Genomic DNA, 27862 nt, shown 5'->3' with positions numbered 1-27862 from the left:
ATGGCCACTCAGCCTGTGTCTGTGACTTCTTCAGCAGAGAGGCTTGGTGGAAAGATCCATATTCAGTGGGAAGACCAATCTACAGTTCTACCTGCTATGCCCAGGCAGGTAATGGTAGCCAGATCTGCCTGTAGCCATATCACTAGCACCACTCTGCTGTCAACCTATTCCCTGCCCTAAACATACTCATAGATGCTGCCTAATCATCCCCCAGCAGCAGTATCAATGGAGCAAAGGAAAGCTTTCAAAACCTCCTCACTAAACCCAAACAGGGCAATTGTCTACTAAAAGATTCAAGTAGGCTCTAGAGTCCCCTAACATAATATCCTAAATATCCAGGAAGCAATAAAAAAACTGAACTAGAAACAAGAAAAATCATAATTTAAATGAGAAAACACATCACCTGACACCAATATTGAGATGAAATGTGTATTGGAGCTATCTGTTCATGATTTTAAAGCAGCCAACTGACACAACAAGTAATTACAAATTTCCATGAAACAAATGAAAAATTAGAAAATCTCAGAAAAGACATAAAAGTTGTAATAAAAAACCAAATGGAAACTACAGAACTGAAAAATACAATAGCTTTGTTCTTGCTCCCCCAGAATTTCTGGAAACACTAGGTAGTAGAGTGGAGTGGAAAGAAGGGTAGAATTAGCATGCCTGAGGACACATCAATAGAATGCACTTAATCTGAATGACAGAGAAAATAGAAAAACTTTTAACAGAGCCTCAGAGACCAGTGGAACAATTGCAAAAGAACTAACGTTTGCATCCTTAGAGTTCCAGAAGTAAGGGAGGAAAATCAGGGATTGAAGTATTTGAAGAAATAATGGCTGAAAACTTCACAATTAGGTGAATGACAAAAACCTACAAACTCAAGAAGATGAGCAGATCCTAAGACACATCATAATTAAACATTTGAAAATGAAAGACAAAGAAAAAATTCTTAAGAGCAACCAAGTAGAAACAACGCATTACCTACAGGGGAATATCAGTTTAAATGAAGTGGCACAACAGTTTTCAAGTGTTGAAAGAAGAAAACTGATAACCATGAATTCAAATCTGGCAAAACAATTCTTGAGGAAAGATGGGGCAATAAAAGTGTTGAGACAAAATGTCACCAGCAAATCTACCCTTGAATAATGCCTAAAAGGAGGTCTCCAACAGAAATTAAATGATAACAGAATAAGATTGGAACTTCAGAAAGAAAAGAACAATGGAATGGGAAAATGGGGGAAAATAGACTATCCTTTTCCTTGTGAGATTTAAAATTGTATTTGATTGTTGAAGCAAAAATTATAACCATTGTTATGGTACTCATTGTATGGAGAGAAAATACTTGAAACAACTATTTAAAAAGGGGTGAAAGTAAATGGAAGTAGACTTTGATTCTTCACTTGAAGTAGAAAAGTATGTCAGTAAGCTGTGAAAAGTTACACATGTATTTTGTAACATCTAAAGCAACCATTAAAAAGCTAAAAAAAGATATATTCTAAAACATTATAAATGAAACATATTAGAAAACTAAAAATGTTTATATAACCCATAAGAAAATGAGAGAAAAGAACCAGAAAGAGAGGAAATAAACAGAAAACAAATAATAAAATGGCAGACTTAAGAACTAATACACCCATTAAAAGAAAGAGGTTGGCAGAGTGGATTGAAAAAACCATGACCCAACTCTGTTGTCTCTATAAGAAACTCACTTCAAATTCAATGATAAAGATCTGTTGAAAGCAAAAGTATGGAAAAAGATGTATTACATTTACATTATTTTAAAAAATCAAGAGGCATTATATCAATATAAGATTAAATAGGTGTTAAAGCAAAGACAATTACTAGGGACTTAAAGGGACATTATGAAACCAAAGTATAGAAATAAGTCCAGGTTGCTGATTCTTCCATGTTCCCTTTGGTTTAATCCAAAGTATAAAATTCTCTCTTCTTAGTAGCATTATTCCCCAACCATTAGGTTGCTTTAGATAGGACCAAGGCACAGAGGAAAAGCTATGGGAAAAACACTGGACTGTCTAGCTACAACAAAAGGGGGGCTTTGGATTAAATTCTGGTTAAGTGGATGCAAATATGGTCCCAGTTCAGTGAGAACCAGGGACTCAAATACTACCAGGATTCCCTCTTCATCTCTTTTTCTGTTTTTCTCTTGACTGTGGCTCCATTTCTTTTCTGATAGAGAAGTTCTGTGCTTTTTTGACTTAGTTTGGGTCAGGTTTCTACCATTGCCATCAAAAGAGCTCTTGCTAATGCTCAGTTTTTTAAAGGTTTCATACTCTTTTGAGAGGAATGTATCTTACTCTGTATATGAGTATAGAATTTATGGTGCAGCTATTAAATATGTTTATAATTATAAGCCCTTATGCCTGATTTAGTGCTTATATATTCACTTCTAATATACTGAGCAAGGTTTATTAATAAATTCCTGAGCCATCATTCTTTTTATCAATATTTACTTTTATTATTAAGAACACCTGGCTCATATTTTAATATTTTCTTTTATGGTGAATTAACATTTGTAAATGTTTATATGTACACCAGGTATACTTGGGTGTATAGATACCATTATGTTTTATAATGTAAAACACCTTTAAAATATTAATTAATTAGCTAATTAATATATTTACTTTGTTTTAAATTTAATTAAAACTTCATACTTCATTTTACTCAGACAAAACACTAAATGTGTTCAAGGATCAAATGTTTTAAAAAGCAACATGATGAAGAAATGCATGTTATGCAAACTGTGACAATTTAGAATTATGTTTGTGAATTCTAAAAAGAGAAAGATTATGTTTGTAAACTAATCTTTTCCTCTGGGTATGATACCTTTTGATTGTGTTAAATTCAGTGAGGGGTCTCTGATTAAGTTTACTTGATAAAATCAATTTAGGGCTTCTGTAAGGTGTAACTCATGTCGAGTCCCTGCCCCCTTGGTGGGCTGATATAAATGGAAACTCACTGAAGAAGACATATGGGAAGAGAGCGCTCTGCCGTTTTTGATCCTGGAGCTCCAGGGGGAGAGATGAGCCTTTTGCCTGACAGCTTCGGGTTGACCTTGGGAAGACAGTTGAGACTGATATGAGAAGCCCTGAGAGACAAGCCCTATGCCAGCCTACAGCTGATATGGGAAAGAAGCTGGGCCCATGGAGCCTCAAGAGGAAGAGGAAGAGGAAGTCCATAGAGGAAGGCTAAACTCTTGAAGTGATCAGCAACTATCTTGCTTCAACATGTGACAACTGACTTTGGTGAGGGAGCAATCTTGAGTTAGTCTCTTTAGGGCCTTGGGACGGTAAGCTTTTACCCCAGATAAATATCTTTTATAAAAGCCAACTGATTTCTGGTACTTTGCATCAGCATACCTTTGGTTGACTAATATAGGAAGGTACAAGCAAATTCTGTCAAAAATCAGTCCCTGGGATTTCCCAACAGAAATGTAGAAAGTAAGCATAGTGTAAAATTTTCTTGTTTTGAATATATGTAAGACATATCTGCATCAGATGGAATAAGTAGCATATGTTTGATGGGAAAGGTCTTCCTGTTCATTATAGTGCCCAAAGGAAAACCACATCTTGTCTTCCTATGCTCTGTCTTCCTAATATGTTGATTACCCAGATTCTGTCCTGATATCTAATTATGTCCATGACATTTCACTATGAATAAATCCAGTATTACACAGAGTTTAGGACCTAAGTTCTGCCTGGGTTCATATTTCAGCTCTGTAACTTCGGTAACTGGTCTGTACCTCATTTACCTCATCTGTTTAATCTTGATAACAATAGTAGTTCCTTATAGTGACTTTGCTAAGATTCAGTGAGTTAAAACATGTAAACTCTTACAGTCTTGCCTGTAGCAAATAGTCAAGAAATATCATTAAAAAAAAAAAAAAGATTCTCTTCAGTGTTCTCAGTTCATATTCATCACCATAGATTTTCATTTCAGGATTAGTCTTTTGCTAATTGCTCTAACTCCTAAGTTTTATTAATCTTTCTTCTGTGGTGTCTCAGCATTCTCCCATATGGTTTGGCAACTTATACTTCTTAAGACATTTATACTCTGTAAATACTAGAAAAAGATATGATTCCTATAAACACAACCTATCTCTTGGAGTCAACCCATATACATTAATAGGAATGCTGTTGATAAGATCAGTGGAAGCTGATGAGTGTGCTGGCTGGAGGAGGAAAACTACTTTCAGCTGCACCTTGGCAAGACATGTTAAAGTGTTTTATATTTCGAGGTCATGAATGGTAACTTTTATTTGAAAATTTAAAATAGCCCTTTTTCCATGTGTGAAATGTTAATGTAATTCTATTCAATCTGATGTTAATATTCTCTCCCTTTTTCTTTGCATTCATGTTGCATATCTTTGACTACTTTCTATTTTTTTTCCTCTATAAACTGATGATAATTGAGCATTTTGTCTTTCTTTGGCATTTTAATTTTATGTGATTAGAACCTCCGTAAGTATCTAATCCAAACCTCCAATCCCTCTTCCTCCTGTCTGTCCTCAGAGAAAACTTCACCTTCATGACCCAAATGTAACTGAAGCAACCAAGAGATTCCTCACCTTCTTGTATCTGCTTCCACAGCTGTTTTTCATACTTCTTTTCTACTATAAAAGAGGAAGGACACTTCCTTCCATTTAGGCTTATTCCCTTTAACTCTACCGTCGACTCCTCCTTAGAAGTCATTCTACACATTAAATTAACTATCAAGTCCTCTGGATTCTTTCTCCAATATATGTTCCAGTCTTGCCTAATTCTCTTTAACTTTACTGCCATACCTGTCTGGTTTGCCATTCTGCCAGCTCCATTCCAATTCTCCACAAAGAAGCCAGGGTGTTTTTCATAACGCAATTCTGATCAGATCACTTCCTTGCTTAATATCTTTCAATGATTTCATGGTGCCCTCAGGATAAAGTCTGAACAACTTAGAATGTCTTATGAATCTTGCCTTTGCTTATCTTTTCATTTTCTCTCTTACCAACCACTGCACTATATCCCTGCTCCAAATATAATTGTTTGATGGGAGAAAATCCTTTATCTGGGCATCACAATACTCAAAGTTGTATAAAGGAGTGAATAAATGAACAGATGGATGGATCATGATGGTAAATTTCATGTAATTTTGTTCATGCATACATAGTTTATAAAACTATTCACCTCTGGAGATGCCATTGCTCATGTCCTATAGTTAAATCATGAATTAGCTCAAAATGATTGTCAGAATGTACTTCAAGCACATGGTAAAATCTCTTTGTCAACCACATTTTGGAAGCCAAATATCATGAACCTCAGAACTTCTACTGATAAGTCAAATATTCACTTCACAAATACTTTTGAAGTTATTTGTAAATATTTCCCAAAGAACTTCCCTTTCTCTCCCTTTAGATGACTAACCATCATAAACAACTGCTTTGTACTTTCACAATGAATATATCTTGGAAATATGTATGCACCTCATTTCTAATGCAGTTTACATAAATCTCTGAGACAGACATGCCACCTTTAATGAAATACCATTCATTTTTCTGTCTGTGAAGAAATTTTCATCTGAGAAGATGTTATGATGTCAAAAGGGCATTTTCCTCCACAAAGCTTGTAATATTAGACAGGTAAAACTTATCATCTTTTTAAAAAGTTTTTAAACTTGTACTCTTCTCAGATGTTGATTCTCTGGGCACACATTATCATGGTTCCACTCTGGAAAATTAAGTCAAATTGTTAAAAGTCATAAACCCTCTCTCCTCTTTCTCTTTTTGAGTTAAACTTTTTATTTTAGTAACATAATGTTTTCACTTTCTGGTTTTTAAAGCAAATACCATACAAATTCCCATTAATAATGGGAATTTACTGGCTCAGGGTTTTGAGCCTAGTAAAAGTCCAGAACCAAGGCGTCCTCAAGGCTATGCTGTGTCCCAGAAGACTGTCGTTTTGGGGCTGGCAGCCAGAAGTCCTTAGTCTTTGGCTTTTCTGTCACATGGCAATGCACATGGAGGCTTCTCCTGGCTTCTTCCTTCTCTTCTGGGTTCCATTGATTTTCGGCTTCTAGCATCTTCCTCTTCTCTGCTCTGTGACCTTCCCTATAAGGCCTTCAGTAATAGCTCATCCTGATTGGGCTAGCCACACCTTAACTGAAGTAACCTCAGCACAAGGTCTTAAAGAGTTCACTCTCACAGGAATGGATGACTTGAAGAACATATTTTTATGGGGTACATAGCTCCAAACTACCACACATACATAAAACTCAAAATTTCCCACTTCAGCCATTTTCAAGTATAGAATTCAGTATTATTAATTATATACAAAATATTATGCTAACATCACCAACATCCATTACCTAAATTTTTCTTCACCTCAAACAGAAACTCTACATCCATTAAGCAATAACACCCCCTTCCCTTTAACCATCTCCCCCATCACCCCTTGTTAAAAGAAAGGAAGGAAGGAAAGAAGGAAGCATGGAAGGAAAGGAGGAAGGGAGGAAAGAGGCAGTTAGAGAAAGCAAGAGCATGGGAGAGTGCCTTTACAACCCTCAGTCACTGAATAGGGAGCTCCACAAAAATGTGATTTGATTAACAGAAACAGGTCAATAGAAACAGTTAAAAGGTGTAAGGTTTCTGTAAGTGCATAGGGCTTAGAAACTGGTAAGCAATTTCCATAAGGAGAGACACAATGCCATATACTTTTAGGATTGAGGGTGAATGGGGTTTTCAAACTGCAATGAAGACTCCCCACCAGGGACCACAGTGATCTGGTTGATCTAGTGGATTCAAGATATTCCTTGATATCTTACAAATACCCTCCTATTTTTCTGGAAGGCTACTTAGTCTGTCAGTTGGCCAACCCAACTCCTTCTGTGATTGTGTGGAAATCTTCAGCTTTTTCTCTGTCTCATCTGTGGCTTGGGTGCATTTTAAAGAACTACCCTATTGTACCAGCCCAAATGTGCCAGCATTTGTTAAGTTATTTGATTCTCTGAACCCCTTTCATAGAAAGAAAGTTGGGAGTCATGGAATTTGCCAGTTGATCCCACCAGATATAAAAATAATGGAAAATTACTGGTACTTTGATGGATAAGGCACACATATTTGGAAATAGATTCCTATCCATAATCTCCTTGATTTTCATCTCTCCTCTTGGAATTTAGAATTTGATTCTATTAAAATACATAGTGTACCTGCCATGTTCAAGACCCAGTGCCAGGCATTGAAAGAGATTCAAAATAAGTAATTATGTTGAAAACTAAGGTAGGCATAGAGATATTCAGAAGCTTATGACCCAATTGTAGATTAAAATCTGTGATGAGGTTTTCTTTTTTTAAAGATTTATTTATTTTTTTATTTATTTCTCTCCCCCCCCCCCCCCCGGTTGTCTGCTCTCTGTGTCCATTTGCTGTGTGTTCTTTGTCTGCTTCTGTTGTTGTCACCGGCATGGGAATCTGTGTTTCTTTTTGTTGTGTCATCTTACTGTGCCAACTCTCCATGTGGGCAGCGCCATTCCTGGGCAGGCTGCACTTTCTTTCACACTGGGTGGCTCTCCCTATGGGGCGCACTCCTTGCACGTGGGGCTCCCCCATGCGGGAACACCCCCGTGTGGCAGGCACTCCTTGCGCACATCAGCACTGTGCATGGGCCAGCTCCATATGGGTCAAGGAGGCCCAGGGTTTGAACTGTGGACCTCCCATGTGGTAGACAGATGCCCTAACCAATGGGCCAAGTCCGCTTCCCTGTGATGAGGTTTTGATAGGAGTAGTAAACAAAACTCTTTTTCCTATGCATTACTAAGATAAAATTTTTTAGAAAAAACATGATTAGTATTACCAACCCATGAGTAAACAAGAAAAATAATCTGGGGCAAATTTAAAACATTCACAATAGAAAATAAGAGGAAAGTAGTTAAAGAACACAAGAAAATATAGGGAGTTCTGGGAAGATGGTGTCAGGGCTCAACTCTCTCACAAAAACAACAGAGAAAGGGCCAAAGCTACCCAAGGAAACTGCTTTGGGGGTTAGCATACCAGGACTGTGAGGCACAACTTGCGGGGGGGTGGGGGGTGGGGGGGTTTGAGGGGTGGTGGGCAAAGGACAGAGAGATGAAGAACCTGAAATAAAAACCCTGAGTTACTAAACCCCTGTGGTGGTCCGGAAGGGCACCCCATCCCCCACACTCAAGGTGTGCCGCCTGAGTCAACCCTTGACCCAATGCAGCTGACTAAGAGGGGAGCAGACATCACCCTCCCTGGGAAAAGGGAGGGTGTGGCAGAGGGTGGAGAGTGGTTTCTCTTTAGTGAATTTTGCCAAAAGAGCCTGTTTTGAACCTCAGTTCTGGCCGGATCAGAAGCAGGGTAAGCTGGGTTGAAAGAAATATCTCCATGGAAAGACTTGCCAATAAGCTCCATTAGCTGGCTAGCTGGGAAACTACAAGAAGAAAACCTGCTTTTAGGTTTCTCTTAGCCTAAACCCCTGGGTAGAAAATATGTGCCCTAGTAGTGAGTCTCTGGCCTATTTTGATAACTTAAGCTGGGCGATTTAAAAAACTCAGAATAAGTTAAACCAAATATCAAAGAAAAGCTATGAAAAAAAAACAACCTATAACAAAACCACTAGGCAACAGAGAGAAATTGACCATCAGAGTAAAATCATCAACATATTCAGATACCTAGACCTACTCCAAGACACCTACTATTCAGAATGACAAATATCAGAGATAGAGGATTCTGAAAGCAACAAGAGAAAAGCAAAGCATTACATAAAAGAGAACCTCAAGTAGATTAAGTGAATCAGAAACCACGGAGGTGAGAAAAAAATGGCGTGATGTATGTGAGGTACTGAAAGAAAAAAACTGACAGCCAAGAATTCTGTATCTGGTAAATCTGTCCTTCAAAACTAAGAGTGAGTTTAAAGTCTTCACAGACAATCAAAAATCAAGAGAATATGTCACCAATAGACCAGAATTACAAGAGCTCTAAAGGGCAGCCTGAAAGGAGAAAAAGGACTAAAGATTTGGAAAATAGTGTCAAAATGAAGATTATTAGGATGGGTAAGATGGCAGAAATATAAGATATAATAATGTGGAGCCAAAGGATAAAGTGGAAAAAGAAAGTAATGCCTTTACAGTAATTCCACTGAATGTTAATGACTTGAACTCCCCAATCAAAAGACATAGACTAATAGAATGGATGAAAAATATCTCTATAAGAGACTCACCTCAGATATAAGAACACAACCAGGTTGAAAATGAAAGGTTGGGAAAAGGTATTCTAGGCAAATAGTAACCAAAAATGACTTGGAGTAATGATACTACAAAATAGATTTTAAAGCAAAACTGTAATAAGGGATGAAGAAGTTCTTTAGCTATTAATAAAAGGGTAAATTCAACAAGAAGAAATAACAATAATAAATATTTATGCGTCTAACCTGGGTGCCCCAAGATACATGAGGCACACACTGGCAAAACTGAAGGGAGAAATAGATGTCTCCACAATAATAGTTGGAAACTTCAGTACTCTCAGGATTGAATAGAACATCTGAACAGAGGATAAATTCAGAAGCAGAGAGCTTGAATAATATGATAAATGAACTAGACCTAACAGACATTACACCCCAAAGCAGCAGGATATACATTCTTTCCAAGTGTTCATGGATCAATCTCCAGGATAGCTCATATGTTGGGTCACAGGATAGGTTTCGATAAATTTAAAAATAGTTAAATTGTACAAAACACTTTATCTGATCTAATAGAATAAAGCTGGAAATCAATAATGGATGGGAAAAGGGAAAATTCATAAATATATGGAGATTAAACAATAAATACACTCAAATAATCAGTGGGCCAAAGAACTGCAAGATAATTCAGTAAATATCTTGAGATGAATGAAAACGAGAACCCAACATATCAAAAGCTATGGGGCATCACAAAGACAGTGCTGAGAGGGAAATTTGTAGCCCTCAAGGCTTACATTAAAAAAGAAGAAAGAGCTAAAATCAAAGAATTACCTGCACACCTGGAGGAACTAGAAGAAGAAAAGAAAATTAATCCCAAACCAAGCCAAAGGAAAGAAATACTAAAGAACAGAGCAGAAATAAATGAAATTGAAAACCAAAAAATAATAGGGAGAATCAACAAAACCAAAAGCTGGCTCACTGAGATAAAAAAATTGACAAGTCCTTAACTAGACTGACACAGAAAAGCACAGAGAAAATGCAAATACATAAAATCAGAAATGAGAGAGGACATTACCACTGATCCTCCAAATAAGAAATAAGAAATAAGAGAGATCTTAAGAAGATATTATAAAAAACTGTACACCAAAAAACTAGACAACATAGACGATATGGACAAATTCCTAGAAATACAAAAACCACCTATACTGACACTAGGAGAAATAGAAGACCTCCACAAACCAATCCCAAGTAAAGGGATTGAAACAGTCATCAAAAACCTCCCAAAGATGAAAAGCCTAGGGCCAGATGGCTTCACGGGTTAATTCTGCCAATCATTCAAAGATGATCTAACAGCATCTTGCTCAAGTTCTTCCAAAAAATTGAACTGAAAAAATGCTGTAAGCGCATTCTTTGAGGCTGTCACCCTAATACCAAAACCAGATGAAGGTGCTAAGAGAAAAGAAAATTACAGACCAATATCTCTATCAAATATAGGTAAAAAAATCCTCAACAAAATACTCATGTAGCCACCCAGCGCGAAAGAAAGCACAACCTGCCCAGGAATGGTGCTGCACACATGGAAAGTTGACACAGCAAGATGATGCAACAAAAAGAAACACAGATTCCCATGCCGCTGTAAACAACAGAAGTGGACAAAGAAGACGCAGCAAATAGACACAGAGAACAGACACCCGGGGTGGGGGGGGGGGGGGGGGGAAGAAGGGGAGAGAAATAAATCAATAAATAAATCTTTTTAAAAAAAAAGTACATTAAAAACTTTATACACCATGATCAAGTGGGTTTTATCCCAGTTATGCAAGGGTTTTTCAACACAAGAAAATCAATTAGTGTAATAAACCACATTGTTAAATTGAAGAAGAGAAATCACACGATCCGCTCGATTGACGTAGAAGAGACATTTGACAGAGTATAGTATGCTCTCTTGATAAAAAATCACCCTGAACGATAGAAGGAAGCTTTCTCAATATGATAAAATGCATATATGAAAAACATACAGCTAACATTGTACTCAACAGTGAAAGACTGAAAGCTTTCCCACTGAGATCAGGAACAAGATAAAGATGTCCACTGTCACCATTGTTATTCAATGTTGTACTCAAAGTTCTAGCTAGATCAATTAAGCTAGATAAAGAAATAAAATGGCACCCAAATAGGAAAGAAGAAGTAAAACTTTCATTATTCACTAAGGTATGATTCTATATCTAGAAAATCCTGAAAAATCCAAAACAAAGCTACTAGAACTAATAGAGGATTTCAGCAAAGTGGCGGATACAAGATTGATGTGCAAAAATAGTGTTTCCATGCATTACTAGTGAGTAATCTGAGGAGGAAATCAGAAAAAAATTCCATTTATAATAGCAACTAAAGAAATGAAAATTTAGGAATAAACTTAATCAGGGGAAGAAGGACTTATGTTCAGAAAACTATATAACATTGCTAAAAGAAATCAAAGAAGCCTTAAATAAATGGAAGGACATTCCGTGTTCACAGACTGGAAGATCAGGTATCATAAAGATGTCAATTCTACCCAAACTGATTTACAGATTCATCTCAATCCCAGTAAAAAATCCCAACAGCCTTTTTTTACAGAAATGGAAAAGTTAATTGTCAAATTTGTTTGGAAGGGTAGAGGGTTGTGGATAGCCAAAAATATCTTAAAATGAATAATGGTTGGAGGACTCTCACTTCCTGACTTTAAAGCATATTACTTAGCTACAGCGGTAAAAACAGCATGGTGCTGGGGAGTGGGTGTGGCTCAGTGGTTTAGCACCTGCTTGTTCAATCCCTGTACCTCCTTAAACACAACAAACCAACAAACACACAAACAAAGAAAGGATATGTTGGCATAAAGATGGACAGATTAACCAATGGAACTGAATCAAGAACTCAGAAATAGAAGATAGTTAACAGTAATATTGTACTATTTTGCAGCAATGGCAAGACATGTTTTTTTTTGTGTGTGTGATATTAAGGGACAACAATAGGTGGGTATAAGGGGCGTACAGAATTTTTCCTTTGGAGTAATGAAAACATTCTAAAATTGACTGAAGTGATGACAACACAACTCTTCAATGAAAATGAGAGCCACTGAGTGTACACTTTGAATGGATTATACAAGGATGAGACTGTATAACACAGAGAATCCGGTGGATGATGGACTATGGTTAACAGGACAATATGAAAATGTTTTCTCTTGAATGATAACAAATGTATAATACTATTGTAGGGTGTTAATAATTGGGTGGATTGGGGGAAACTGCACTAAATGTAAGATATGGGCTGTAGTTGGTAGTAATATTTTGATGATGCTCTTTCATAGCTTATAATAAAAGTTTCACATTTAATGTAAGGTGTTGTTGGGAGATGTATGAGACCCTTGTATGATGTTATGCATATCTTGTAAATTCACAATTTTTACTATATATTTATTGTTTATGCATGTTCATGTATGAATTGTATACTTCAATAAAATTTTATTTAAAAAAAGAAAATATAAACCCTGAAATATCCCACAATTAAAAAAAAGAATGATTAAAAAAATCTCATATTGGGAGTAGATGTGGCTGAAGCAGTTGAGCACCCACCTCACACACGAGAGGTCCCGGGTTCAGTTCCTGGTGCCTCCTAAAAAAACAAAAACAAACAACAAGCAAGACAAATGAAAAACCAACTCAGGGAAGCCAATGTGGCTCGGTGGTTGAGTGCCAGCTTCCCACATATGAAGTCCCGGGTTCAATCTCTGGTCCCTGATACCTCAAAAAACAAAAACAAAAACAAAAACAAAAAACATATTCTCTCTTTTCTGTGGTATTAAATGAGATGTTTTATCAAATAAGAAAAATTTGGCATAAACAAGAGAATATAGAGTGTATATGTGTGTGTTTTAAAGAAACACAAACAGTGGTCAAATAAGATAACAGTGGAAAGAAAAAAAGTTTTGTTTCATTGTATCTTTGGATAATGTAATTTGAGGTAAAGAGAGGTTATATCATGAATCATTAGCAAAATGACTTTTTAATTTTAACATTTGCCTTTCAAGAACTTTCAGTTTACTCTGGTAACTTCAGGAGTTCATGGATGATTGGAGAGGTGATTTGCAGTAACATACCAATATTTAGTCTTTAGGAAAAGGAATTATAAAACCCCCAAACAAACAAAAATGAACAAATATCAACACCCACAACAAAAAAGAGAGTAAGAAAAATAAACAACAGGAAATGTAGAATAACTGAAGACACAAGAAAATATAAAATGGTTGAACAGATAAATAGAACTTCTAATATTTTAATTGATGTGCATAATACAAAAATCATTAAATCTATGTGAGAAAAAACACAAAGTTAAAAATAAGAAAATTATTTATAGTAATGTATGAGGTCAATTAAAGTGGCAGGATGTTTTTCCCAATTTCAAACTTAGTTTTATGAATTTGAAAGCCTAAATAAAACAAATAATATAAAGTGTCAAAATTGACACAAGAAGTAGAAGATCTTGGTAGATTAATCATTTAGGAAAAAAACTTAATCTATAAAATCTTCTCCTACTACACACTACCTAAAATGGATAGCTTCACTAGTGATTTCTTTCAAACTTTGAAAGAACACAAATAATCCCTACGATCTATGAGCTTTTCCAGAAAGACTGCAAGAAGAGTAAAATACAAAGAAATTTGTTAAATAAAACAATATACTTCAATAGGTTAATGAGGATGTTTTATAATATTTAAAATATTTATTGAGTGATTACAATGGATACAGAACTTTTCTAAACACAGAAAAGAGTATAAAAGAAAATATAATGAATACTCATTCTTCTCAGATGGGGAAAGGAGTTTATGCATACATAAAATAATGACATTAAAATTCAAAGCAATAAATGAGTGGGGTGGGGTATGGAGTATATGGGAACCTATTATATTTTTTTAATGTAATATTTTTTGTGATTTATGTATCTTTAAAAAAAAGGCAATTAAATTAAAAAATAAATTAATTTTAAAAAGCCAGCATGATTAATATACAGCATATATACGATAAGAACTCAGAAACAGAAGAGATTGATATAGATTGAATGGTGATTTGGGCAGCACCATTTGAGAGCTCTCTGTAAGAATTAAAAAAACCCACACTGCTCTCCCTAATAATCCACAGTTATGACAGGTGTCTTACATTTAGTGCTGCCCTCTCTGCTCATGAAACACTGCTGTGCATATATACCTGAAGCCTTGTAGCATAATGTAGACAATGTAAAAAAAGAAACTGAGTTAAGATTGTGCTTAACAGTGACTCCTGACAATATTGCAAATTAAGCAATGAATGTGTGCTTGCCAGGCCCTGTCCTGCTATCTGTTACTTTGCCAGTACTGGCTCCTCTGCATCCAGGGGAAGCCTCTGAGAAATACAATTCTCCATTGGTTCTTGACACTTCAGCCTGAATTTAGTCCCTGAGGTTTTTTTTTTTCTGCTTATGAACTGTAAGATTACTTTCCTTAACAAGGCAGCATTAAGATATGACATTAGGTGGTGATACAATTATTTTTGGAAACATTTAGAGGTGCTATAAGGACAGATATTTCTCATAGCACATGGGCCTCCTGCTCTCCTGCCTGGAAGGGAGGTAGCAGGGCTTAGAACAGTTAAGACTCTGAAATCTAGGTTCAAATTCTGACTCCACTGTTAATTAGCTGCGTGGCTTTGAGCGTTCCTAACATCCTTGTCTCATCTGAAAAATGTGGTAAATAATAGTACCTGCAATAGAGTTCACTTCTCAGTCCAGTGAGGATTGAATAAAGTAACCCACTTAACATGCTTAAAATTGTTCCTGAAAGACAATAGAACTTTAACAAGGATTAGCTATTAGTAGTTCTAGAAATTGATAGCACTAGTAATGCCAATAAAGCATTTTTATCATTTGCACAACACTTGTAATAGTAGGAATCCCCTACCCCTTGCATATACTTCAAAACACTGATTGACATCCTACAAGTAGTTTTGATACAGTAGGGTAAAATTTTAATGTAGGTTTTAGTGCTTTCTCCCCACAGAATATTATTCTATTTGCTTTACTATAATTGATCCTCCCTAAAATGCTCATTGAGAAGTGTGGTGGTATGCCTCCGAGTTGCTTTAGTAGGTGCTGGAGCATTTAATTAACCCACATTGATGGGGTGGTTCTAGCCTGATCAACAGCTCAGCTGCCTTATGCGTTGCCAGGAAATGCTCAGAGCTGTCTCATCCCACCCCACCTGGTCAGCAGTCCTGGGCACCAAGAAGCGCTGCTCTTTCTTTACGTAACCTTGTTCCTTCCTATGCTGTGATCTGGCCTCAGAATAAAGCGCCCCCAAGGCTGCCTCTTCTGATTTGATGTTATCACATAGCAGGGAAGATGGATCACAAAGGTAGCATAAAACGTCTGGGTTGAGGGCAGCCAGCTGTTGATTGCTACATTATCTGCTTCTGGAAAAGCGACTACAGAACTGCCTCCCCTGTTTCCCCCACACATAAAACTTAATGAGATATTAACATTTAAATTACAGCACTCTTTATTTTTATTCTGTTCTAGAAGCTTTGAAATGCATTTGACTGTTTCAAACTGCCTTCTGGGGAAGCTTCGTAATACCTCCAGCTTTTCTGTGGATCTTTACAACCTGGGTAACTGCTATCATTCCCCCAAGTCCACAATAGGGAATTTGGGTAATTGCTGAAGCCCCAGGCTCTTGTTTGTTGAAATATTCCCACATCTACTCTTCCAGGTACTTCAACCAGAGGTCTTGGACCAAATAAAAGGTAAAATACTAGCTACCCTCTTCTTATGAATTCCGTGGGTGTCTAAGCCCCTACCTGCCTCTGTCTCCTTCCTGTCCAGGCTTCTGCAGTGTGAGCACAGGCTGGGCTTTTAATGAGCTGGCTGGAGGGAATGGAGATACCCTGTCTTTGGGCCCATTGAGGCTAATTTTCTATTAACAAAAGTGGAGGAGAGAGTGTTTTCTACTTAGAATGTTCTATCTCCCCTAGCTTTTCTAACACTTTCTCGACCTGCCCAGCCTGCTCTAATTCACCCAGCTCTTTTCTGCAGCTTTTGTCTTCTTCCCTTCTCCACCCCTCTCTGAACTCTTGTGGATGAGTTGCTGCCATCTTTCTTCTTATAGAATTGTATGTGTAACTCTAATAGAGATTTATTAGCTTGTATCCGTATCTGTCCTATCCGCTAGACTGTGATGACACAATTCTCTTCTTCATATTTGTACCATTTGGCTATCATGGGGCTGGCACCTAAGAGAAGACCATTTGAAATTGCTTATTGAATGAAACTAAAATAGTAGATATTATGTGAGAAAATAGAGTTGTAAAATGCTTAAAACTTCCTTCTGCTCTATACCATCTGAGCAAATTATCAATGCATTGATTTAAGGTATATTAAAATAACAATAGCTATCATTTCTTGAGTGGTCACTTGTGCTAGGCACTATAATAGGTACTTTTTTTTTTCTTAAAGATTTATTTGTTTATTTATTGCCCCCCCATGTTGTCTGCTCTCTGTGTCCATTTGCTGTGTGTTCTTCTGTGTCTGCCTGCATTCTTGTCAGTGGTACCAGGAATCTGTGTCTCTTTTTGTTGCGTCATCTTGCTGTGTCAGCTCTCCATGTGTGCACTACTTCTGGGCAGGTTGTACTCTTTTCACTCGGGGTGGCTCTCCTTACAGGGTGCACTCCTTGTGTGTGAGGCTCCCATAAATGGGGGACACCCCTGTGTGGCATGGCACTCCTTGCATGCATCAGCACTGTGCATGGGCCAGCTCAGCACATGGGTCAAGAGGCCCTGGGTTTGAACCCTGGGCTTCCCATATGGTAGGAGGACTCTCTATCAGTTGAGCCAAATCCGCTTCCCTAAAATGGGTACTTACCACCACAACTTTATGCAAACTACCTATTAACATGCCGTTTTTAAAATGAGGAAACTGAGATCCTGAGGCTAGTAAGTGGTAAAGATTTCTAAATCTAGTCCAAAGGTGATAGTTTCCATCCACTGTGCCACCTCTAATATCCGCAGTTGGATCCCAAGCTTTTTAGTGCAAGAATTGTTTCATACTTTTCATTCCTGGGTCTACTTGCACAATGAGGGTACTCAGTACATATTTTCTGATGAAGATTATTATGACTTTCTACATTCCTAGTCAATGTTTAAAGGACCCATGATCAAACTCTTAGCAAACCAGATTTATTTTTATTTTATTTTTTAAAGATACTTAAATTATACAAGTGTCACATAAATAATATAGGGGGTTCCCATATGCCCCATTCCCCACACTTCCCACATTTTCCCACGTTAACAACATTCTTCATTAGTGAGGTACATTCATTGCAATTGATGGACACACTTTTGAGCATTGCCACTAAGGGAGGATTAAAATTTACATTGTAGTTTACGTTCTCTCTCACCCACTTCTGTAGGTTATGGCAATATTTATAATGGCCTGTATCTGTTGTTGCAATGTCATTCAGGACAATTCCCAAGTCCCCCAAATGCCCCTATATTACATCTGTTTTTCCCTCTCCCTGCCCTCAGAACCTCCTATGGCCACTGCCTCCACATTAATGATATAATTTTTTTCCATTACTAGAATCACAGTAAGTCTATAGTAGCATACCAATAAGTTTACTTTAGCCCATAGCTCAACCCCAATTCTGAGAATTCTGGGACAGAATTTATTTATTTTTCTTTAATTAGGTATTTAATATAGACTTGATATTTTGATTGCATATGTAAGAAAGTTGATAAAAATTTCAAAAACATTTATATATTTCATACATTTAAGACTTTAATCAAAGCTGAACATTTTATAGTGACTGATATTGTTAAGAACCTATAAAAAGAACCTTATTACATTAACTTTCTGATATTCTTTCCCTTTTGAAAGTTAGTTGCACTCACAGCTAGCTCAGCGCTGGTGTTTTCTCCACTGAAACCAAAAAAGATCTGATAGTTCATGGTCCAATTTAGCTCATTTTCCTTACTGGTTTTGGTTAGTGGTGCTAAGTAAGATATGACTATGCACATTTTATCTTGAACTTGACTTTGAAAACCATGTACATTTAAGTATTTGAGAATGGGTTCAACATAAGCTAAATGTGGGGAGATTTCTGTAGAGCTGAAAGTGAGAAGGGCAGGTGTAATCATTGCCTTTGACTTATTCATCTCTCAGAGTTAGTCGTTCATAGCCTTTATCTGTAGTTTTTATTTGTTCAGGAAGATTAATTGAATATAACATGAAACAAACATGAGAATGGGAAAGAAGAGATGAGGTAAGTGAAATACCTTCTTAGCTGACCTTCTATTTTATTTCATACTGCCTTGCTTGACTCATGGCCAAACCATTTTTATCCTTGAGAGAGGGACTAAATCAAAACCAGCAGGATTAGATGTTTCATTTACCAGTTCCAGTCCACCTAAATGTAGTTTTAATCATATGTTCACACTTGTGGTTTGTAAGGGATTAATTTTATAAGCCAAGTTCTATGTCCGTGGAAGCTTCACTATCAGTGGACTCTAGGATAGCTTCAACAGAAATGATAAGTATGTACAAAGTATTGAACATATTGCTCTTGAACAAAGCCATATATGTTTTTGAACGATCAGTGGCAATTATTTTGGTAACTCAAGTCACTAACAGACAAAATTTATACAGTAAAATATATACTGTAGAGAAGCTTCCCACCAAGTTATTCAGTCATGTACATCTGGTAATGAATAACTTAATTGTTCCATTTTTAGTTTGCTAATAATCCTTAAGGTTTTGAAACTTCTACATACAAGGTACAGATCCCATAATGCTAGAAATTAAAATGAAAAGCCATTTTCTAATGACGTCACATTGTTTAAGTGTTGGATATTATACTTCCCAGGCACCTCCACATTTTATGGCAATAAAAATTGGAAAATTCAAAGCACCCATGCTTCCATATTAACAAACAAACAAATGAGAATCATTTTACAGGATACAGAATTCTTGGCTGGCAGTTTTTCTTACAATACCTTAAATACATCATATCACATTCTTGCCTCCATGGTTTCTGATTAGAGATTGGCACTTAATCTTATTGAGGTTCCTTATATGTGATGCTTCTTTTTTAAACAAATCAATTTTATTGGTATATATTAATAAAGCATGCAATTCATCTAAAGGGTACAATCAATGGTATTTGGTATAATCACATAGTTATGAATTCATCACTTCAATCATTATTAGAGCATTTTCATTATTTCAATAATGATAATAACAAACAAAAACAAACAAACAAGAAAATGCTTTGATTTTCTCTTGATGCTTTCAGAATCCTTTTTTTATCTCTGATAGTTCTCATTCTGAATTATAGGTGTCTCGGTATATGTCTATTCAGATTTATTCTGTTTGGGGTGCATAGCTCTTCTTGCATATTGATATTTATGCCTTTTGTAAGGATTGGGAAGTTTTTGGTCATTATTTTCTCAGACATTCTCTCTGCTCCTTTCTTACTCTCTTCTCCTTCTGGGACACTGATAATGTGTATGGTTGTATGTTTCACATTGTCATTCAATTCCCTGAGATCCTGTTCCATTTTTTTCCCGTTCTTCTCTCTTGTCTTTTCCAGTTCCGACATTCTGTCCTTGAAATCACTAATTTTGACTTTGAGCAATTCAAGTTGGATGTTATTTGCCTCTAATGTATTTTTAATCTCATCCATTTTGTCTTTCATTTCCATAACTCTGTTACTTTTCTTTGCATACTCTCAAATTGTTCTTTATGCTCACCCAATGCCTTCTTAATGTCCTTTATCTCTTTATTCATATTTTCCTTCAACTCTTTGAATTGATTTAGGAACTTCGTGTGATTATCTTTGATTAGTTACCTTAAAACCTGTTATCTTGCAGGATATTTGGTTTGTTCCTTTGGCTGGGCCATCTCTTCCTATTTCTTAGTATGGTTTGTAAATTGTTGATGATGTGTAGGTATCTGAATATGTTGGTGAATTTACTCTGTCAATTTCTCTCTCTTGCATAGTGGGTTTCTTTTTCATGGCCATTCTTTGATTTTTGGTTCATCTTATTCTGAGTCTTTAAAACTGCCCAGTTTAAGTTATCAAAATCAGGCAGGGACTCTCTATTGTGGCCCAGGAGTTTGGGCTAAGAGAAACCTAAAAGCAGTTTATCTCCTTGTAGTTTCCTAGCAGATGGTGCTCCCTGGTTAAACTTCCAATGGAGGTGTTTCTTTCAATTCTGCTTACCCTGCTTTTGGTCTGGCCATAACTGATATTCAAAGCAGGCTTTGCTGGCCAAATTTGCTGAAGAGAAACCACTCTCTGCCCTCCACTGCACCCCTCTCTTTCCAGGGGGGAAGGCAAATATTCCTCTCTCAGTCAACTGCAGTGAGCCATGCATGGGTTTTATCCAGACTGCATGAGGGCTGGGTGTCATTTCACCTGCCACAGGGGTTTAGTAACTCACGGTTGTCATTTTGGGTTCTTGGTCTCTTTTTCCCTCACCCTACTGGGGATTGCACAGCATTGTCTGGTCTGCTAACCCCCAAAGCACGTCCCTCAGACAGCTTTATGTTCTTTCTCTATTGTTTTTGTGAAAGGGTTGAGCCCTGCCTGCCTACTCTGATGCCATCTTCCTGGAAATCTTATGAGAGCCATTTTAATGACTGACTTACAAAAGTGAATTATAATTTTCTAGAGAGAAATAGAGATAAGTAATAAGATCTGAATATATTATGAGTATTTTAATAGCTTGCTTTATTTTCTACACAAGGAGTACACAATCAGTTTTATTTTCCAGTTGCTTATTTGAAATTCATTATTTGCCTTGAGAACACTACTTTACTATAGTCAACTTTCTCATAATTCAAAGACCCCCAATTCCATGAATTTGTGACCCTGCCTAATGAAAGCACTGATATGCCCACATATTCATTTGGTTGGCATAATAAAAAAGTTCAACTTGAAAGGACACAGACTGAATGTACTCTTTATTAAACTAGATTTTTTTCTAGTATGGTACTGAATATTTCATCAACTACTTTGATTAACACGGTCTTTGGGGTGTCTTTTCTCCTAAATGCTGGAGGGAAAATTATATAAGATATAGCTGAGTGCTCCTGACATGGCAAACTATTTATGTGCTTGGAGAAGCTTCTGTTTCTAGTCACAAGGGTATGCTAGTCAATTACTGGATAAAGAGCTTGAGGTTCCTTTTCACTAACCTGACTACTATTGTTGTCCTTTACTAGCTCTTGCTTTCAAAAAGAGCATGAATTAATTAGCCCAGTTGGGCTGAGAACTCTGATAATGGCTGGGCATAAAAAAGTAAGAAATAAAAGGGAACAAGTTGGAACAATGGCATGGGTCGAAAGGAGGAGAAAGCCTGTTTTTTCCAAAAGGAAGAAAGAAAGATGGAACATGTGTGTGTATTCCCAAGGTCAGCTGGCCTTAGCCTTGAAGATCCAAATTGTATTCCTAATGAAATGAAGATTTAGGGCACTGGACTCATAGAAAGGTTCCAGGAGTCAGAGCTGAGCATGGAAGAGGATTATATTTGCCTGTGACCTGCAGAGCCTGGAGCCAAGAGAGATATAAAATGTGGTAATCAGGGCATAAAGTCAAAATTAAGAACCAACCCTGAATACAAAGAAAACATTAATCTAAAGGGGCCACATTTGAAGGAAGGAAAACTGAACATACCGAGGGTGAAAAAGCAAGTGCAGAAGAAACGTTTGAGAGGTGGAGCCTGGAGAGATTCCCAGAAGACCCTGAGTATAGTTCTGTGGGTGCTGTCAGGGGTAGGAGTGAGAGTCTAGGAAGAGCACAGAACACTCAAATGTGTGTAAAGAAAATTGGTATGTGGCTTCCAAAGGGATAATAGTCTCTGGAAGAATATTGGAGAGTTTGGGCACTTGCGTGAGCATAAAATATCTCTTCTAAGCTTAGAAACTAGTAGCTTTGAATGTCTCTGAGGAAGGGTATTGTGTGACAGGGGCTTATTTTTCTAAATTTCAAGCTATGTATATATAACAAAGAAAAGTAACACCACTTATATTTTAAAAGAAGAATAAATAAAGTAAAAGACAAAATTCAAAATAACTCTTTCTCCAAATAAAGAGAGAGCAAAATAAGAGAAAGAAGAGAAAGAGGGTGCTCATGCTAAAACATTAAGAGGAAGCAAGAAACACTGTAAAGTGTTGTTTCACAGTATACTTTCAGTTGGTAAACTCATTAATACTTTTAAGACCAGCAAGTGTGGGTCATATTTGTTATTTCCATCATGAAATTTCTAGTACTGAATTAAGAGGAGAAGGTATAAAAATGGATTAATGTCCTTCTTTCGATTTAGGTGAAAGAGTCTTTTGAGTATGACTGTGACTGAAAACTTGGACCCAGACTCACATGAGAATTATATACGAACAACTCTCTGGCCCTTTAGTAGAACACTTCTTAATAGATCATTATCATCAATATCATTAAAAATTTCTAATTGCATACCAGTGATTTTTTTGTATTTATTTTTTTAATGTTAATTAAAAAAATATGAGGTCTTTGGGAATCTTCTCTTGAGACAGCCCTCTTTGGTTCCACAACTCTTCCATCCACCTTGTGTGGCCTTGCCTTCATGGCTGCATCCACTTCCTCCACAGTGGCATATGTGACAAACCCAAAGCCTCTGGAGCGCTTGGTGTTTGGATCTCTCATTACCACACAGTCCATGAGTGTTCCCCATTGCTCAAAATGGCTTCTCAGACTCTCATCGGTTGTTTCAAAGCTTAATCCTCCGATGAAGAGCTTCCACAGCTGTCCAGGATCTTTAGGAGACTCTGACTTAGACATAAAAGATCTTTGTTGGTGGTATTAAAGAAGACACTGAAGAGCATCACCTAAGAGATTATTTTGAGCAGTATGGGAAAATTGAAGTAATTGAAATCATGACTGACTGAGGCAGTGGCAAGAAGAGAGGCTTTGCTTTTGTAATCTTTGATGACCATGACTCTGTGGATAAGATTGTCATTCAAAAATACCATACTGTGAATGGCCACAACTGTGAAGTAAGGAAAGCCCTGTCTAAGCAAGAGATGGCCAGTGCTTCATCCAGCCAAAGAGGTCGAAGTGGTTCAGGGAACTTTGGTGGCGGTCGTGCAGGTGGCTTTGGTGGGAATGACAACTTTGGTAGTGGAGGAAACTTCAGTGGTAGAGGTGGCTTTGGTGGCAGCCGAGGTGGTGGTGGATATAGAGGCAGTGGGGATGGCTATAATGGCTTTGGTAATGATGGAAGCAATTTTAGAGGTGGTGGAAGCTACAATGAATTTGGCAATTACAACAATCAGTCTTCAAATTTTGGACCCATGGAGGGAGGAAACTTTAGAGGCAGAAGCTCTGGCCCTTATGGGGGTGGAGGCCAATACTTTGCCAAACCATGAAATCAAGGTGGCTATGGCAGTTCCAGCAGCAGCAGTAGCTATGGCAGTGGCAGAAGGTTTTAATTACTGCAGGGAAACAAAGCTTAGCAGGAGAGGAGAGCCAGAGAAGTGACAGGGAAGCTACAGGTTACAACAGATTTGTGAACTCAGCCAAGCACAGTGGTGGCAGGGCCTAGCTGCTACAAAGAAGACATGTTTTAGACAATACTCATGTGTATGGGCAAAAAAACACGAGGACTGTATTTGTGACTAATTGTATAACAGGTTATTTTAGTTTCTGTTCTGTGGAAAGTGTAAAGCATTCCAACAAAGGGTTTTAATGTAGATTTTTTTTTTTTTTTGCACCCATGCTGTTGATTGCTAAATGTAATAGTCTGATCATGACGCTGAAAAAATGTGTCTTTAAAAAAAAAAAAAGGAGATCTCCATATACCCCCCACCCCCCTCACTCCACTCCTCCCCCCATAATGACAACCTCCTCCATCATCATGTGACATTCATTGTACCTGGTGAATACATCTCTGAGCACCGCTGCACCTCATGGTCAATGGTCCACACCATAGCCCACACTCTCCCACAGTCCACCCAAGGGGCCATGGGAGGACATACAGTGTCTGGTAACTGTCCCCACAGCACCACCCAGGACAACTTCAAGTCCTGAAAATGCCCCCACATCACATCTCTTCCTCCCACTCCCTACCCCCAGCAGCCACCATGGCCACTTTCTCCACACCAATGCCACATTTTCTTCGATTACTAATCACAATAGTTCATGAATAGAATATCAGTAAGTCCACTCTAATCCTTACTCTATTCCTCCATCCTGTGGACCTTGGAATGGGTGTGTCCACTCACATCTATATCAAGAGGGGGCTTAGATTCCACATGGATGCTGGAAGCAATTCTCCTGCTTTCAGTTGTAGGCACTCTTGGCTCCCTGGAGTGGTGGTTGACCTTCTTCACCTCCATGTTAGCTGAGTGGGGTAAGTCCAATAAACCAGAGTGTAGGAGTTGCAAGTCTGTTGAGGCTCAGGGCCTGGCTATCACATGGTCAGTCCAGAGATTCAGGTCCCCTGGGTACACACTAAACTCCAGTGCCAACTACAGATCTGGTAAAAGCAACAGGAGAGGCTTGTGAACAAAGATCATATCTGAGTCCATCTCTATCACACAGAAACACAAACTCCAAAGTAGGGCTAACTGACATGGCACTGAACTCCATTTGCCATGACCATAGAACCTGTGGGTCTCTGTAGCCCTTAGAAGAACCAATACCTGAGGTTGTATCTAGACCAGTGCACTTTTATGTTCACAATAAATCCTGAAATTTACTATTTGCTAGAAACACATGACCCAACCCAGATAGCACATAATAGAAGCACATACATGAAATTATATTAGTATATTAATCCATATGAGCCAAAGGGTGAATATATTCTGAAGAGTGTTATGTAGAGAAGGTTTAAACATAGAAAATCAGGAGGCAATGGAAAACTCCCCCCTTTCCTGTTACTAAGAAAAGGTTCCTTGGAGAAGAGAAATTGCTATGGAATAAGCAAAGAGAAAGGAGAAGGGATGCAGGCCTGTAACATGAAGAACATCCAGAGGTGAGAGTGGGAGGATTGGGTTTGAAGGTCAACTAAATCAATGTTCGAGAGGAAATGAATTGTCTAAAGGGATGAAAAGTGGGAAGACAGTCAGCTTTGCAAAATGGGAGTAAAGGCTGGAGGAGGGGGCAGGATAGAATAACATATCATGTTCAGAATGTTAAATAGCACAGCCCCATGGCAAATGGAAAGCCTGAAAGTGCTCACTGACAGCAGAGTGAGAAGGGGGTGAAAAGAGGGATTTTATGAGGAAGCTGGGATTGCATGGCACTGTCTTCAGAAAACGAACTCATCATGTTTGTAGAGAAAAACATATTTAGCTTGTTTAAATATAATTTACACCTAAGGTTTTATGACATATGATCTTTATGAATCCTTCTCTACCCCCTCATGAATGGAAATAAATAATCTTACTTTTAAATCATAATAATAATATCTACTGTGTATTGGGTACTTTCCCTATGTCAGGCAGTGTTTTAAGCAATTTACATTATTAATTCAATGAATCCTCATGCATTCGTGTGGGGTCGAAACTGTTATAATTCCCACCTTGGGGATGAGGAAACAGGGGCGTAGAGTAGTTAAGTAACTGCTAGCACATGATAGAATAAGACTTTGAAGCCAGAGAGTTATGCTTCAGAGACACCACACTACGTGATTCTCTAGTATTGTACATTCACTTACACCTTCCCACTTATTTTATTCTACAAATAGATTTGTGTCTATTAGTCAGTCTTTGGAGTCAGATAGACTGAAGTTATACCTCTCTTTTCACCACATGCTAGTTGTGAGACTTTGGACAAGTTATTAACCTCTGTCAGCCTCCATTTTCTTATCTGTTAAATGGAGATAATCATCTGATTTCAGAGAGTTATGAATAAGACATAATGCCACTGTTCTTATGGACCTCATTGTCTACTAGACATGGATACAGAGTATCTTTGTTTTCCAGGCCTGATGTTAAAAATATTACGGAATGGGTTGTGTGAAGCAACAGAATTTAGTCTCTCAGTTTCAGAGGTGAAAAGTCCAATGTCAAACTATCTTCAGGCTATGTTTTCTCTTTAATCTTTAGTGTTCTGGTGGTGGCTCAGCCTCTGCCTCCATAATATGGTGACTTATCTCTTTTTGTCTCCACCTTTGATTTCTCCTCCTGTTCAGTGTTCTTCTTATCAAGACTCCACTAATAATGGATTAAGGCTCACTTCAAGGGGAGGTGGGGGGTATATGGGAACCTCATATTTTTTGAATGTAATATTAAAAAATGAATTAAAAAAATTTAAAAAAATACTTTAAAAAAAAAAAGGCTCACTTCATTCAGTTTGGCCTCATCTTCACTAATAAAATCATTCAAAGACCTTACTGGAAAATGGGTTTACACCCACAAGAGGTCTTTTTGTGATTCAATTCCCAACAGTCTGCCCTCTGGACCCCCAAAAAACCATGTTCCCCCCACATGCAAAATAGATTCATCTCATCTAACAACCGCAAACCCTTAAGCTGATTCAGTAACAATTTTAAGTACAAAAATCTCTCAAAGTCAATTATGGGCATGGTCCACCCTGGGACAAAATTCCTCTCTGTATGTGGGTCTGTAAAACCTAGAAAACAAACAAGTTTTCTTCTTCTGAAGTACAATGGTGGAAGATTTATAGGATAGACTCTCATTCCAGAAGGACAGAATTGGAAGTAAAACAGGGGTCATTGGTCCTAAGCAAGTCTGAAATCCATCAGGGCAAACTGCATTAGATTGTAAATTGTGAGAGTCATCTGTGGATAGACGCTTTGTACTCTGGTGGAGTAGAAGGCCAACTTTCCAAGCATGGGGGCAGTGATCATGCTCTCCTCAAATGTCAGGGTTTGACTCTCCAAGCATTGGAGCAGAAAGTTCACCCCTTCCAAGTACCTGGGCAGGGGCCCCTCTCCCTTGGCCCAAGGAGAGCTCTTTGGCCTAGCCCTCTGCTTCCATGGTTCTTTTCTTAAAATTATTCTTCCTTCATTTTATCCCATCCCTGATTGTTTAGGTCTTGACTGGCAATGTTTCTGCTCAGACAAAATTATCAAAAACCTTATTGGTTTTCTGTACAATTCAAGGGGTCCAAAGCATCAGACCAAAGGATCTTCCACAAATCCTTCCTGGGCAACTGCATTTCCAATCCTGGCTTCTTCTGAGATGGTTGATTGGATCCAAGAGTCATATGCTTAACCTCCTTAGCAAAAGGCTGTTAAAGCATACCCTCTTTAGCAAAGGGCTCCTCAGCTACAGCCTAATGTGTAGCCTTAGTGCTCCTTCAGGCTCCAGTCTCAGAACTTGTTCTCTAGATAGACTGAGACTTTTCCAAATTATCCATTGCTGTTTCTTTGCATTTAACATTTCAGTCCTTAATTTATTTCTTTCCTCTCACATTTTATTATGGGAAGCAGGGAGAAACCAGGCTGTTCCTTACATGTTTTGCTTGGAAATCTCCTCAGTTAAATATTCAAGTTCATCATTTATGAGGTCTGCTTCTATCCAACATCAGAACCTAATTTCACCAATTTACTTTATAGCAAAGATCAGCTTTTTTTCCAGTTTCCTAGAGCCCATTCATCCTTTCCTTCTCAGGCT

At 37.7% G+C, this 27862-nt stretch overlaps 1 pseudogene; it reads left to right on the top strand.

Annotated features, from left to right (window-relative positions):
• On the top strand, positions 1-24038 carry LOC101414126 (heterogeneous nuclear ribonucleoprotein A1-like; annotated as a pseudogene).
• The last annotated feature ends 3824 nt before the right edge of the window (positions 24039-27862 follow it).

Source organism: Dasypus novemcinctus, chromosome 8 (assembly GCF_030445035.2).
Source record: "Dasypus novemcinctus isolate mDasNov1 chromosome 8, mDasNov1.1.hap2, whole genome shotgun sequence".
Taxonomy (NCBI): Eukaryota; Metazoa; Chordata; class Mammalia; order Cingulata; family Dasypodidae; genus Dasypus; species Dasypus novemcinctus.
Note: the sequence above shows the minus strand (reverse complement) of the source record. Positions and strands in the feature narration are given on the sequence as shown.